The sequence below is a fragment of the Columba livia genome, chromosome 5, assembly GCF_036013475.1.
Source record: "Columba livia isolate bColLiv1 breed racing homer chromosome 5, bColLiv1.pat.W.v2, whole genome shotgun sequence".
NCBI classification, from domain to species: domain Eukaryota; kingdom Metazoa; phylum Chordata; class Aves; order Columbiformes; family Columbidae; genus Columba; species Columba livia.
The window spans coordinates 15,150,518-15,166,716 of NC_088606.1; the positions used below are offsets into that span (position 1 = coordinate 15,150,518).

At 38.2% G+C, this 16,199-nt stretch overlaps 1 long non-coding RNA gene across 2 annotated transcripts in view; it reads right to left on the reverse strand.

Moving 5' to 3' along the window:
* Positions 1 to 366: 366 nt before the first annotated feature.
* LOC135579543 (uncharacterized) overlaps positions 367 to 16,199 on the reverse strand; it is a 67,269-nt gene continuing 51,436 nt past the window's right edge. For both annotated transcript variants that reach the window (XR_010472784.1, XR_010472783.1), the window contains 2 exons: positions 13,411 to 15,331; positions 367 to 11,503 (listed from right to left, as the gene is read on the reverse strand). This is a non-coding gene — a long non-coding RNA (uncharacterized LOC135579543). The remainder of the gene's footprint in view (positions 11,504 to 13,410; positions 15,332 to 16,199) is intronic.

Below are 16,199 nucleotides of genomic sequence, written 5' to 3' on the forward strand. Positions count from 1 at the left end.
ACATATATGGAGAGTGACACCTGATTATTTATTTTTGCATATTCTTCAAAGTATCAGTAAAACCAGTTGAATCTTCATGGGTTTTAGGTGTTGTAAAAGCAAGCAAACCACAAATTATTATTTAATTATTTAATTTATTTTGCCTTCTACACAGTTTCCTGCTTAGACCCAAAGAATTTAAATAGAATATATGTCCAAAATGAACTTTCAATAGTCGAACAGTTTTCAGCTTTCTGAAAGGCCTAAGAAGGTGTTATCAAAAGAAGATTATGAAGTAGTATTCACCTCACCATACGCCTAGAACTATTTAAACCTCATTTATAGCTTAATAGTTCCACAGGATAATTTAAAAAATAATGTGTTTGATCCACCACAGAATTGATGCGCCTGCAGTTTGCTGCTAAGGATGCTAAACCTGCCTCAATCCACAGCCTGTGACATGCATAAAGCACCAAGTTCAGAGACCCCATATAGCCACAATTAGAGGTGAGGCTGGTGATTTAAGGCAAGACGTAATACAAACCTAGTTATAAAATCTTAATAAATTTTAGTCATGTGGGTTGATATATTCTTTATTTGCCATCTGCTTCTCACAGTGAATTATTCAGGGCAGGGTCTTTCTTTGGACACTGATGCATCTTATGGTACCTCTGTGGAAATTCTTCTACATTTGGTCAGTTACTAAGCCTTTAATACAACTACATTTGTACATGCTCAACAAGGACATCTTTAGAGTTTAGCAGCTCCCTAAATATTTTCATCACAGAACCTCCAAAGACCATTTCAACCCTGGGGTCAAGCTTGTTTTTACAATGACAGTAAGAAACAGTTATGAGCATAAAGGATAGTGATGGGTACTTGCACCTGCTTTCTTTTGCTTTAGCCATATTCCTGCAAACAAGGCCAGTTACCTCCGAGGACTGGCTCAAAACACGGTCAAGGTCAAGACTACCAGTTCAGGGAAAGAGAAAAGGCTTCTACTGAGATCAGTCTATCCCTCTAGCAGCAACAAGCACGACTGTCCCAAGTTCTCCCCCTTGGTTCTACCAACCTGCCCCAGGTTCTACCTCTTACTGTTACTTCTCCTGACAAAAGAAAAAGCCCAGCTGAGACTATAGTTCCTAATCCTTTTAGATTTTGGCTACAGAGCTGAAAAGCCTTGAAGTGGCTATCTCCAGGTGTCTCTCTCCTGTGTTCTCAATGGACTGTGTGCCTTGCAGCCTGCAGGACAATTCAAACACGGTCAATTCAAATATGGATTGAACAAATGCTAAACCTACTGAAAGAGTGAGAGTCTACGAAAAATGCCTACATTAGATACAAATTGAGGCTGGAGGTTGCTAAGAAGGGAGAAGAACACAAGGAATAAATTCAAAGTAAACAAGGCCTGGGGCCTTTCCCTGAGACATTTTGAAGCCATTCTTCACCTCCCATTAATAAATTGTGCTTGGAATGCCAAAGGAAACTAGGAGGTAGATTTCTGCTACAAGGAGGTTCTGGAGATCCCAGGACGCAGCTGAAACTGCCTCAGCCAAGTCCAATGTTCTGTACAGGCAGGAATGGCTAGGGGATCTAGACACACATGAAGGGCTTAATTTCATTAAAAAACCCTACTACTATTTCCAGTGCCATCAAACTAACGCTTTAGGCATCTCATCCCAAAACTGAAATGTAAAATTTCCTTGCTCCTCTGCTGCCTGAGTTCACCAGTGACCTTTCCAATCGCTTTACCTTCCCACAGTGCATTGAGTTCTCAGTTTTCAAATACCAAAATTACTCCAATCTGCATGGTCCAGTGCCCATCTTCAACTGGGATACACAAGTAAAGTACACCCTGCAGAAATCTTCTAGAAGGCTTGACCTAGTGCATTAACTGGGCAACATAAGGATAAATTTTGTGATAATGTTTTACCCACTATTTAAGCAGGGAATATAATCTCCAAGATCTCCAGTATATTGTAGTATACCTCACATTGGAGCACAAAACTCCATGAAAAAATACATATATCAAAAAGAAAATCTGTATTAATTAGTGACATGCTAGAAGGAAAATATTTCCTCTTCTTTATTAAAAAGTTGCTATACATTATATTCCTGTAGGGGTTGGCATTTAAAAACAGTTGTTTTCTTTGTTTCAAATAACATCTCAACCACAATTACTTAATAAATTATAAATCGCAATGTATTTTTATGTAAATGCATTTTTGTGTTCAAGCACAGGATTAATGTTTGTGTATGCAAATGAGCAAAGGATATGTTCAAAGAGGTCGTGATTCAAATCGTTGCAAACTTTAAAATGCTTTACTGTGTTAATGGTTGAATATGACACTGTTCTCTTTATTTTTTTCCCCTTAACAGCTAATAACTTGCTTTAAATACACCTGTTGCTCATGCCTAATTTCTATTTAGTGCAGCTTCAAAGAAAATATGGTCATGTGTCAGTGTATAGTTCCTGCTTGATGTTGCATATAATTCTTATAATATTCTGAATGGCATGTGCTAATTATTTAGCACAATAGCTCATCTTATGGAAGTGTAAGGCTGTAAAAGAAGGGTGGTAATTACTTAGGATGGGAATGTCTATTTTTTTTTTGGTAAAAAACAAAGTGTGGGAGGAAAAAATTTTTTACAAAATAGGATAAAATAGGAGAAAAGATTGAGTAACGGCCTAAGAGCATTTGAAGGGTTAATATTTTGAAGTTTTTGTCATCTCTAAGTCTAGATTTGAAACTTACTATGAGGAAAGTAACTGCTACATATTTCTATGTGCTGTACTAAGCAGTCAGCTTCTGTTCTTCCACCGCTTCCCACACAGCTGAGAGAGCATAAGTTTTTAACCTACATCTCTCTTAAAACTTGATTAGAAGAGCTCATCTATACATGTTATACAGAGATTATATGTTTTTGACCCATGTTTAACACAGTTTCAAAAATCTATGCATAGACAAAACAACCTAAACTTACACAGAAGTGAAGAAACCACAAAATGAAAGCAACTAAGCAAACAGGTTCACAGTATATATACATTTCTATGCTTACACTAGGTCTAGATTAAAAAAAAAAAAAAAAGTGCAAACCTGCATGTGGAATAAATTGAAATAATTAAAAGCATCAAGTCTCCTGGTTTAGAAAATGATGTCTTATGTTCCTGAGTGTCATGACTGCTTCACTCTAAACAAAGAAGGAAATACTCAAAACCTCATTCAAGCAAAGATGAGATCATGACTTGGAGAACTAATCTGGAGACTGAGAAAAATTGGATAGAATGTAGAATCATAGAATGTCCTGAGTTGGAAAGGACCCACAAGGATCATCGAATCTAACTCCTGTCCCTGCATGTGACAACCCCACAGTTCACACTATGTGTCTGAAGGCGTTGTCCAGTCTCTTCTTGAACACTGTCAGGCTTGGGGCTGTGACACCTCCCTGGGGGACCTGATCCAGCTGAAGAACCTTTTCCTAATGTCCAGCCTCCCTTGGCACATCTTCCTGACATTTCCTCAGGTTCCATAATTGGTCACCAAAGAGAAGAGACTGGCACCTGCCCACCTCCTCCCCTTTTGAAGAAACTGGATGGAATATGCACAATTTATGGGTCCAATCCTGTCCATTACTATCAGTCCTACAAGTTTTGATCACAAGATCTCATCAGAAAGGAATACAAAAATACATCAAAGCACAGAACAGCACAAAGAACACACAAAAAGACTCTCAGATTATATTCTGAAAAGGCATTAACTGTGTGGAGAGAATAATTAATAAAATCATATGAAGACATAAACACTTTCCAGACCTCTTCTCACAGTAGTCATGCAATCAAGATTTATTAGCTCAAATGTTCAGGGACAGTGAATCTTCAGCTTCTATGTTCCACAATTCACTGAGATACAATTTTAAAACCACATTTTGCAAAATCCTTGCAGCAGCAAGCAGATTAAAAGGCTTCCACTCATCCAGCTGAAGTACAAACAAGGCCATGAAAATCACATCAGCAGTCACAACTAAGCTATATATTTTACATTTCTGTGTATTAGGGATTAGCTGTAAATTTTGGGTTAAAAGAAAAGGGTGGGGAGGACTGCTCAGGAAAAGCTGCTTTCATGAATTTCTAAGAATGGAATAAATGCTGAGAAAATTCCAGTTTGCTTATGAATATTTGTATAAAATAACTGGTGAATTCCACTGAATATATTATATTCCAGGTAGTATTGACAGATGTTAGATGACATTTTAAATATAGATACAGACCACAGAGAGGCCAAAAAGTCAATACTTATTTGAAAAATGATAAACTAGTATTACCTTAAACTGTTCTAGATCATCTTTTAGGCGGGACTCAACACAGAAAGATCCAGTTTAAGCTGAAATTTTACCGGACATTTGTGAAGAGCTGATACAGTGTTCACAACTAACTCTGTGCTGAGCATTTGTCTGCAGTGGGCTTCCTGCTTTCACTGATGATGTGAACATTAAATTGCCACTGACTTCTAACAGAACCAAATCAAATACTATAATTATATGCTTTGTGCTATCTGTACTGTGCTGTATTATTATCTATAATTGATTATTCAACTCAGTAGCTATTGTTCTTTAAAATGCTTTTGACACATTGTAGAAAAAGTGCTATATAAAACAAAGTTGATGAGCATAGAGATTTCGGACATTCTACCACATGTAAAGATGAAGCTGCTGCAAAGCAGACTAGTCCCACTTACACAAAGTCACATCCAAATTTTTTGAGTCTGTGTTCAACACTGACAGCCTTCAGCTGAGAAACAGGCCTAGGCTGGATACTGTGAAAATGTTATAAGAGAAAAAAAAAAAAGTTATTAAAAACTTTTTCTACGTAGGTAAGAATAACCTTTAACATGGGGGGAGAAAGGCAGAAAAAGTGTAGAGCACTGAGTTACTTGCCAAAGTGGTATAGCATCTAAAGTTACAAAAGCACAGCCTAGCTGAAGTTTCTGGTATCTCCGTTTCAAATCACAGATATAGAATCATTTCAATCAAGAGTGAATCCACAGAGTCACAGACTGGGAAGGTCTGGATATTCTTGTCTCCCTGCCCCTGCCTCCTCTCTTGAGACAAACAGCTTGTGGTCTTGTGACCATGTAGTGGACTGGACAAAATAACAGATCTGGCTGAAAACTAATGATTTCCTTTTACTAGTTTTCAATTTTTGTGCTCATTCTTTAAATCATAAAAATAGGACATTTTCAGGCTCTCTTGAAAAAAAAAAACAAAAAAACAACTTTAAATATCCAGTTATCCAGTAGTGAAACATTCAGATTATATTCTCAAAACAAGAAAACGCTCTAGACACTCTGGCCTATCCCCTTCAATTTCTGTATGTCAGCCTGTCTTGCTAAACACAAAAAATTGGTTTTATATTTCCCTTTTTTGTGCTCTAGTAAGATAAGTAAGGGTTGTTTTTTTAAGCCATCTAAAACTAGTAGGCTTAGTTCCAAGTAGCCTCAGAATTTACAAGAATGCCAAAGTAATGTCTACATTATTTTCAGATTAAATAAAGAACCCTGAGAAAAAAATTTATTGTTGGAGTGTAACAAGTTTTGCTAATCACAAAAATATTTATTTTTGTGTCTTCTGAACACGTACTACTGCTTCCCATAATTAACAAATGAGATTAAACGTTAACCAGTTTAAATCTGTCAAAATATTTTAATAAGGGGGGCAGATGTTCTGTTTTGTTAAGTATCACTATTTACTTTATGGGTAATAATAACCTTACCTTTCCTCTGCAATAGTTAATAGTAAATGGTTAGAGCTTGCCAAAGAGCAAATAAATCATTATACTAAATACAGGTTGTCAGGCTAGTTTAGTACCTTGTACACTCCATTTTGCTTAGATAAATGGCTTAGAATGGGACTTTCTGTCTGTGCTATTTCCTAGAAAGACTCTGGCTTTCCCATTGTCTATAGTTTCATATCAGATGTTAAGAAAGGTACTATATCAATATGTAGATTTTACACTGACAAGCTTACTTTTTGGGGTTGACTTCATAAATGTACAAATGTGAGAAAAGCTGCAGAATTCCCAAGAATGTCATTACAAAAAGTACTTTTGTAGAAAGACTGTGGCTTTGGTAAATAAATACATACACCAGTGCAAAGCTCAAGCAAGTTGAATAGTATAAAATCAAGGCTCTGAAACGTTCCTTAGAGATTCTTTGATTTAACTATATTAATACGTCTCATTAAATTTGCAATTGTTCAGCTCCAGTAAAATACACAACCAGGTTTTAAAACTATTGTTGAATACAGTAAGTGTGCATTAGATGTCATGCTTCTCTGAATAGCTGAATCATTTTCAGGGCTAGTAACAAATGGATGTGGCCAACATGAGATCGTCTCTCTTGAGAACACTCCTGTCAGGCTATTACACAACTCAAGCCCCGGTAAAGTCCACTTTCTTATTTGTTCTTTCGATTACATAGATAAGAGCTGCCTTTTGCACAAATAGACATATTTGAAATTTTGTATTAAACAGTATTTATTATATATATTTATTATAAATATAATTAAATATATGTATGTTTATATGTATATTTATTCAAGATTCACTATTTAATTTTTTCCCAGTTTAAAAGTCCTCCCATCCAACCACTGAAAAGCAATAATTTGGAAAACTGTGCAAGGCTAACAGCTAATAATGGGTGAAGGAAAGAGATCACAAGTTCCAGTGGCTTACGTTTGTATAAGCTATTTGCAGAACACTAGAGAAAAGCAACTGTGGTCATGGAAAGAAGGATGAGGTTGTGAGTGATCTGTGAACAAGGAAAAGGTCCAATAAATTGGCTCACTTGTTCACACTGAATAATTCATACAGCTTGACTCAACATTAGAGACACTTCTTACTCTTTTTAAAGGATTAAAATATTCATGGTTTCTTCAGTCAAATGTCGTTATCACTCTGTAAAGTCAGGAGAAATGGTTCTCTTCCCAAGGGCTGTAGGAGATTCGGATGTGGGTCATCAGCTCCAGCTGTGGAAGCTGCCCCACAACATTGCTTCTACCAATGACGTCAGACTCATATCTGTGTGTCCCATATCACAATAGTCCTAGCAAAGGCAAGTCGAAATGCTATCGCCATCTTTACTCTCATTTTTCTAGTGCCATGTGAGCACTTTGGTGCTGCCCAAGAGCACTCTGTAGTAAAAGCTCAGAGAGAAGGATATCTCCTCTCTATCGCATTTGTGGCAAGGTCACCTTAGACATCATCCTTACCTCGGTAAAAGAAGAAATTCCATTCAGCCATTCAAAAATGAACTTCCATTTGCACCTTTCCACAGCCAAAACCACAAAGCTAAATGGGTGCAAATGAAGACAGGTAAGGAGGGTGTCAAGCCTTAAGTATTTTATGTCAGAGAAACCCACTACAAGGGGTTTTACAGTAGCCACCAACTTCCTTAAAGTGGGCACTAGCATCTCTCTTCAAAATGAAAATACCTCTATGAAGAGATACTATTCAGCACATTCCCAGACAACAGGACCCAAAGATACTTAGAAGGCAACTTTTCCTTAACTGAATCAATGCTCCAGCCTACTTCAATTCATGTTTTGCAAGATGGACACACTTCACAAATTCTTTAAGATTTCTCTGTATATTGGGTAAATTCCTCTTTAAGACAAACCAACCTGTTCAGTTTTTCAGTAGCTTTTTTTTTCTTTATCTGCTTTCTTTTAAAGACATCTTAATTAGTCTAATCCTGACTGGTCTCTTTCCAATGTTCCTGTTGGCACAGTAGGATTTCAATTAACATTCTGCTTTAGCACTGCAAATGCCCTTGCTTGGATTTTTTTTTTTTTTTACGTGCTATTTTGGATGCCATCTCTCTTTTCTTCCTCGAAAATTGTTCAGCTTCTAAAAGGTTTTGGAAGCAGAGGTTGTTCTGCTAATTTGTGCTTTCTGAGCTTATCAAGAGACAGTGCCTCTTTTTTTTTTTTTTTCCCCTTGGGGATATATGCCTTGTCTACTCTGACCACATCACTCATTCCCCTTTCAATCCCTCCTGGTTTCACAACAAGTCCTTGCTCCTTGTCCTCAGCTTCAAAAATCCACCCTTCTTTATTTTCCTGTTCTTGTATCTAATCACATTTCTCTTTCTCTCTTTCACGCACACATACACACACGCATATACTTTCTTCTAATCCACCAACAATAACAATCTTCTCTGCTGTTTGTCAGGTTCTTTCACACACAGCTCCACCCTGCCCCTCACACATGGAGTGCCTTCCTTGAACTGAGCTGTCAGGCGATTGTCCTTGCTTCTTTGAAATCTATCCTTAAAAATCCACCTCTGTTGCAACGTCTAAATTAAATCAGCTAATTAATGACAGTTATGTTGAGGGGCAGATGGAAAAGCTGACATTTACTTTACAATAATAATCATAAAATTTAAAAAAAAGTCTTTTGTGTGAGTGTGATTAAGTATTTTAATCTATGCTAGACTGCTCTTGCAAAGGGACGGCAATACGAACAGAGCAGCGACTAGGTCCTGCAGGCTGTGCACATCATCTCTGACTGCAGATCATGGGAAACTTCCTACTTGTCACCTGTTTTGCATGTTTAAACTATAAACTCTACAGGATAGCATCCGTGGGTATGTCTACCCCACATACTATGTGGTAACTGATAACCTTTAAGTGAAGCAGGAGAGTATAGGCCACAGCAGCATGGAGCTAATTTGCTCAGAAAGTATTCTGCATTATGCAATACATGTCCACAGTAATTAACAAAATGACAAAATTATCTTAATCAAATTATCTTGGAAGTGCACAGCATAAAACAAAAAATAACAATACTGAGCTAATTACGTTGCTACTGTTACAATACTAAATAATAAAAATACAGTATAACTGGACTTGTGTTTAACCTGCAAAAAGCCAGCTGTTCAAACATTTGGGTTTGACTTCAAAGACATCGCCACACAGAGGTATCCACTTATGTCCACTGTATTTATAGTTGCTTACAGGCAAACAAAATCCTACTGTGGATCTCAATCTGTAAATTTTAGTTCCAATCCAAACCTCTGTAAAATTTGGCTACTTTAATATAACTGGAAACCTCTTCTTTTAGGCCAGAAAGCAGAGAGAGGCACATCTGTTGCTATCCACTCCTGTACATTGCTCTTGGCTACGGAAATTGGCACACCTTAACCACATGGGCCCAATAAACCAATCAGACCTTTCTGTGCTTACTCATCTTCTCTAGAAAACCAGATTACGTTCTTGGTGCATCAGTTTTCAATCACCAAAAAGAGCGTAAAATATCTACTGTTTGACAAATTTGTTGAAAAACATAAATATTTAGAGAATGACAAATGAAGAACAGTGGTAAACCAGGATTGCTGCCACAGTAAAACTGCTTCAAAATGGAACAGTTAATCCATATAGTAACCTGCAGCAGGTGGAAGAAAGTTTTTGGCTGTTCCAAAAGATGTGGCTAAGTAGAAAGCAACTAGTAAGAAAAGCTTCATTTCCACTCCTTTTGTAGTGGCTGAATAGTGCTTACTCTTTGTGACTTCATATTACATTCTCCTGCCTTCTAAACTTGAAAACAAATAAATAAATTAATAATAATAACAATGATAATGAAAATATTAATACACCACCTACTGCAACATTTGTCCTGCATTAAATCCAAGTATGTTTTCCACTCTACAGTCTTATCTGAAAGCAATCCAGATGATTCTCCCCATTGGCACTGATCACTGCTATGAATTTCCAACATTTCACAAGAGGTCAGGTATAACCAGAGACCAAGCAACATAATCACCTGAGGAGCCCAAATGATCATCCTATTCTATTTCCACACAGAGTGCCCCTATTATAACCATTCACAGACAACCACTTTGTGACGGCACCAGGAGTTTCCATTCCAAGGTCGGCCAATGAGAATGAACATGCATCCCAGGTGTCACCTGCTATTTAACACCTTCTCATGAGTCTTCACACTAAGAAGCCTCACCTATGGGTTCTGGGAATAAATGGAGCACTGCAGGAGACACCAAAGCAAGTCTGTCAGGGTGGAGGAAGAAGCTAATTGAAAGAGTTTTCTCTGTAAAAGGATCAAGTGAACACGGCTTTGGCTAAACAGCTCAGATTGTGCAATATGTCAAAGTCGTGGTTAGTTTAGCAACATCATCCTGCAATACTGCTGTGTTATATAGATGTCCTATTACTCCAGCTTCAGAAAAAAACACATGTTATGGGGAATTTACCCACTTTATATTTTGAGTGTGCAAACCTATACATTCTATTTTTTTTTCTTCTTTTCATTTTTTTAATTAAATTGATGGTTCTAGCAGGTAGGGAGAAACACATAGCTGGTAATAGTATGGAAAAGAAGTGTGTGGGATCATCTTTTCAGTATAATTCTTCAGCACATTAAATGAGATGAACAAAAGAGAAATTAAACATAATATGTGCCATAGTACTGTGACATAAGTGTCAACGTAGAATTTCAAATACAATTACAAGAGTCTTCTAATAATTATATAGGTGGCAAACAAGGCTTTAGGGCAAACCTATGTGGCAAAAAATTACTAATGGCATTCTACAGAAAATCAGCTAGGCCTGATCTCTCCTATGTATCATATTGTGGTAGGGTCAGCGTAGTGGAAAGGTTAAGAGCAGTTAATGTTAAACACTGACCCATCCTCCCTAGTTGTTTCCATATTCATAGGAGACTACCATCCATATTCATGCAACAAGATAAGTACCTTTAACATACAGAGGTTAAAAAAAAAGTAGATTTTCCTTCTTTACAATCTTATTCAGTGCCATGACACTAATTCCCAGAGCATGGATCAGGACATAAATTAGTGCATCTGTAAGGCTGGGCAAGCTGGGTGAGCAGAAAACATAGAGCAGCATCTGAGTGACACTTAGATAGTGAAACTATGCATTCTGTAATCCATAAATTGTAACAAGACACATGAAAACACAATTCTTGTGCATGGAGAGAACACAATTATTTCAGGATATATGATGCCTGCAAAAGACACACAGATCCAGCTACATGCCTATAAACACATGGATATCTGGAAACCAAACTTCTAGCCCTCACAGGTAAGTGGTGTAAGAAGTCCAAGCCTACTTTAGATTGGGTAACCTCAAACAATATAAAAAAAAGGCACAGACACGCTATCGCCACTACAAGACTGGGGTTACTGGTATTTTTTTGTTGTTTGTTATTGTGGTTTTGTGCTGTTGTTGTTTGGGGTTTTTGTTGTTTGGCAGTGGTGATTGTTTGTTTATTTTTTTAAACAGAGAACTATGTAATAAAATAATGTATTATGTACTACTTCTTTTGCTGTTTGCACATCTTTTGGTGCACAGCACTGAATGCACTTGGAAAGGAACAGAGCTCAGAAATACCTTGTCCTTCTGCAGTACTTACCTTCCATGAACCTTGTTTTGTCTTTTCTGTGAAATAAATTTCCAAACTTGAGTTTCCCTTCAGTTTCTCCTTTCTTCATTTCTATCTTGCAAAAAAAAAGTATTAACTTTATATTGAGTTGATATTCCTTTGTTAGAAATCATTTTTTTAAAAACTAAAACATGAGAATCTGAGTTAACATTAAAGCAGTCACCCCACCCCTTTCTGTAGGTGAAAAACATATCCAATTAACTGGTCTTCCTTCCAAACAGTACTTCTTCAAAGGTTGAACCAGATGATCCTCGTGGTCCCTTCCAACCTGGTATTCTATGATTCTTTCCCTGCCTACCGAAACAGAAAATAATGAACCTCACTAGAAGAATATACAGTAAATGCCAACTTCACTCCCTGTCCATTTGTTTCCAGGAAAAAGTCACTACCTTTATTTCCATTCCTACGGAAGCATCAACTCCTTCAGTGCAATTCAGTAGGAAGTAGAGCTCCACTTTTCTTGCCGCTCCACTCATCATTATTAACATAATGGTGGCAAAGGAAGGCTGGAAGGCTAACCTAATAGCTTTTTATTGTTATTATTTGGTATAGATTCATACACCACTTTTGCAGGCATCAATTTACTCTACTGATTTTTAAGTGTAGATTGTATCTTCCAGGCTTTACTCACAGAAGCCCAGGTGTCTGTGCTGGGACTTTGTTGAAGCAAAGGTCTGGAAATTTGCATATACCCACAGAATGGGGAACTATCTCAATCTCAAGTGATTATTTAAAAAAAAAAAAAAAAAAAGGAGAGGGTACAGGTGTCAGAAGACTAACCTGCAGACAGCAATAGAGCCTGCACCACAGCTTGGCAGATAGGAACAGTCAGGCTGCTCCCAGCAGATTACCAGAACCCCTGGGGAGCAAGGCCATGACCTCACTGGGGCAGCCTTTCCCTCTGAACATCAACAAGCTACTAAGAATAAAAGTTTTACATTCTGGGAGGGAATGAGTGTTGCCCTCAAATGCCAATTGAGACTTGTGGGGTTTTCTTGTGGTTTGCAGACAAAGAGGTAGTTGTGTCTCTCCTGCGGGACAACATGACAAGCTGGGGCATGTGCCTTGAAGATGTGGGGTGACCCACAGCATTGATGGGGCAGAGAGACCTGCCACCATGGCAGGTGAGCCCCGGTGCTGCCACCTGCACCTCGCGCTGCAGGCTGCAGGGAGGGCTGTGAGAGGCTATGGGCAGAGGGTGGCTGAGCACCTGGTAGCAGGAAGCCCATAAGGTATCTCTGAAGATCAAAAGGTTTCATTAAAATCGTCACTCGTTTGTAATCTACAACTAGGCTGTAGGGCCTCCTCTAATTCCTAATCATAGAATCAACACAGAATCATTTCAGTAGGAAGAGACCATCAGGATCATCAAGTTCGACCATAACCTAACCTAACTCCAACACTAAACCATGGTCCCTAAGAACCTTGTCTAAATGCCTTTTGAACACCTCCTGGGATGATAACTCTACCACTTCCCTGGGCAGTCTGTTCCAGTGCCTGACAACCCTTTCCATGAAGAATTTTTTCCTAATCATTGGCAATGCTAGCCTTTGCCACTGTTGTAGCACCCTTACATTTTCTTACCTTGTAGTCCTTTCTCTTTTGAAGGATAGGGTGTTTTTCCCCTTTTACGTTTGCTTCAAAGAAAGCAAAGTTTTGTCTGTATTAATTGACTTCTTTTTCCTAAAGTGCTTAAACGTTCCAGTGTTCCCCCTCCAAAAATGTAATATTGTCGAGGGTTAAGATTGCGGGGTGACAATAAAACCCTGGCAGATGTATTGTTAACCCACTCTTCTCCCCCACACTCCCCCCTTTTTTGCCCCTCCCTCTCCCTCCTTCCCACTCAGGACAGGCAATCAGGAGGGAAAGAAGGACAGAGAGAAGAGAGTTGGAAAAATTAACAATGTTTTACTAATGCTACTAATAAGAATAGAGAAAATAATACAAAATATACAAACCAATCTTGAAAGTCTCAGCAACTTCAGAGCCGGCAACCAGAGTCCTGGATTAGACTCTGCAGCCAACCGGAGCTGGATTCAGTCTGTCACTAGGCCTCAGTTCGCAGGGACAACTGGCAAGGTCCTCTCCTAATGTCAGCCATAAGCAGAAGGGAAAAAGCAAAGGCAAAAGGGAAAAAGGGCCGAGATCCTCATGATCTCCCACTTTTATATGAAGTATTCACGTGAATGGAATGTTATACACAGTTGGTCAGTTTCTTGGTCACCGGTTTCTCGTTGCCCCTCTCGTGAGAGGTCCATCCATGCTTATCAATAAGTTTGCATTCCATTGCTAGGTTTACCAAAACATGTGTCTGGTTCTCCAGGAAAATGCAGTTAATATGAAGGCTTTAGCTGACAGGGAAAATTCACTGAAAGAGAAACTTTTTAACAAAACAAGGACAAATATCTAAGTATGTTGCTGTGAAGCGAGGAAGCCATCTCATTCCAGCCAGGTGGGATCTGCAAAGCAGAGGAGCCCAGGTCTCTCGGCCCCAGGCAGCCCCTCACCCGATCTGCCCCTTCACAGCCATGGTAGCCCAAGCCCCTCAGCCCAACCAGTCCGACCTCAGGGCAGGAGAGTTTCCTCCCAGCTTCAAACTGGGGTGTTTTGCACCACAACTGCCATTCCCATGTGTGTTGAAGATTCTAGGCTGCATGTAGAGAAGACAATGAGAGTCAAAACTCAAGAAAGTCCAAAAGAGTTCTGGAGCTCCCCAGTTTGCATTATGACTCTTACACTTTTCTCATCTTAGTTCTTTAAAAGACAGGTAAAACAGAGAAAAATGTAAATATCTGTTATTATGCAGCACATTTTCTAATTCGCCACTTTATTTTGCATGAGCTGCTGAGGAGTCTCATAAAAAAAAATACTGAGAAAGTTTATAAATATGTAAGTAAATATTTACCTCCCTTGAGAAACATTTTTGTCACTATCTGGGGCAAAGAGAGTTTATTATTGATGAAATCAGCTGTCCTGGATGTTCTAATTTAGTAGGCACACTCAAAAAAATTCCTATTTCTGAATTGTTATACAAAGGAAATGAACAGTCTTTTTAAACTTCATAGATTTCTTTCAATGGAGGAGAAACCAGGCAGAAGTAAACATTAGTAAAAAAAATAAATCTTTAAGTAATTTGATTTCATCTTTGATTCTCTACCAAGATTTCTTTTGCATGTTTTTGAGCACTAAAGCAACACTGTGAAGCAAATCACTGATTGCAGAATTACTGATGATACTGCAACTAATAAAAACTCTAGAAGAAAATAATTTGGACAGTATTTGCCAAACAACAAAAAGATGGATTTTAAAATCCAGGGATCCTTCTAAACCAAATGGGGACCTGCCATATTGCTCTTATTTGAGACCATTGTCTTCAGACAGCAAAAATGAAATTAGAGCAATGGTGAAGGCACACCATAATGAGAACAGACTACCTAGCATGACAGTTCAGTACGTTTTTCCATATGGCACGTTGGTATGCCATGTAGAGATATCAAAGAAGATTGGTCACTGGCAGCTGCAAAGTCATGTTATTCTACAGAGACTAATCTCCTCCTTATTTTTTTTAGCAGTATTTAATCATTCCATGCAAAGCACCATGCCATACCAGATCACTCATGTCATACCAGATCACTCTTGTGTGGTCATAACCTTGATTACTCACTGTCCAGATTAATGTTTGCTTCTGAAAGTTACCACAGATTGCTAAAACTAAGACATACTTTATATACTTTATTTTTAGATCTATCTTACCTAAACAGAGTATTTTACCTTATTTTTCTGGCTCTACGCATCTTGTCCTTTCTGGACAGATCAACTAGTCACATAATAGCAATGTTGGTGAACAGAAGGCTTGCTTGTGCAGTGAGGAGATCATACCTGCAAAGAAACATCACGAAAGGTAATGGGAGTATTATATGCAGCAGAGAAGAGGTCTCCAGACTGGGACCTAGAATATCTGCCCATTTTGAAAATCATAATTAGTTGACTAGAAGTCCTTCAACAAATATTCTATAGTTTAAATGCCTTCAAGAAAGTCTATCTGCAGAATTCCACAGGTCTATAAGAAATTTATGCAAAGAAAAAAATCTAGCACATTTTGTGCTTTCTTGGCAAAAGAACAGGAAAAATCCTGTCATCAGCCTGGGCTATGCAGTGTGGAAAAGCTAAGTAGGCACGCTGAGAGTATAGCAGTGGTTTAGGTTAAAATATATATTACTGCCTTGGATTACATGCTTTTCTATGTTTATTTTATGTTTCCATTTGTCAACATATGTATAGTGAATTCTTCGTGGCTTGGGCACATTGCAAGGGTGCATTTCTTCCTCCCACTAATCTAGAGAATTTCTTAGGTTCTTTGATAATGAGAATTAGAGAGCCTTTTACTCAAATAAACCAGGCACGTCAGGATTTGTATAAATTTAATGCTCCTCAGAGAAGTCATACTATGTAGGCTTGTTGCCCTAGCATTTTGAGGGCTTTTAAGAAAGCCTCTCTTGGATAATATCATGCTAAATAGTCTTTCTCTTTATTCATGAAGCTTCCAGTTTTCCACTTCACTCCCGAAGTTCTGTTCAAGACACAAGGCTATTACATTGCTTTTTACCCTTTCTCCTGACTTGTCAGTGACTAGGTGGTCTCTTTTTCTTCTTGCTGTACTATTCAGCATGGCTGAAGAAGAAGGAAGCTTTGACAACATGCTTCTTTGCCCACAGTAGGGAATTTACCAGCAAAAGTAGATCCTGAC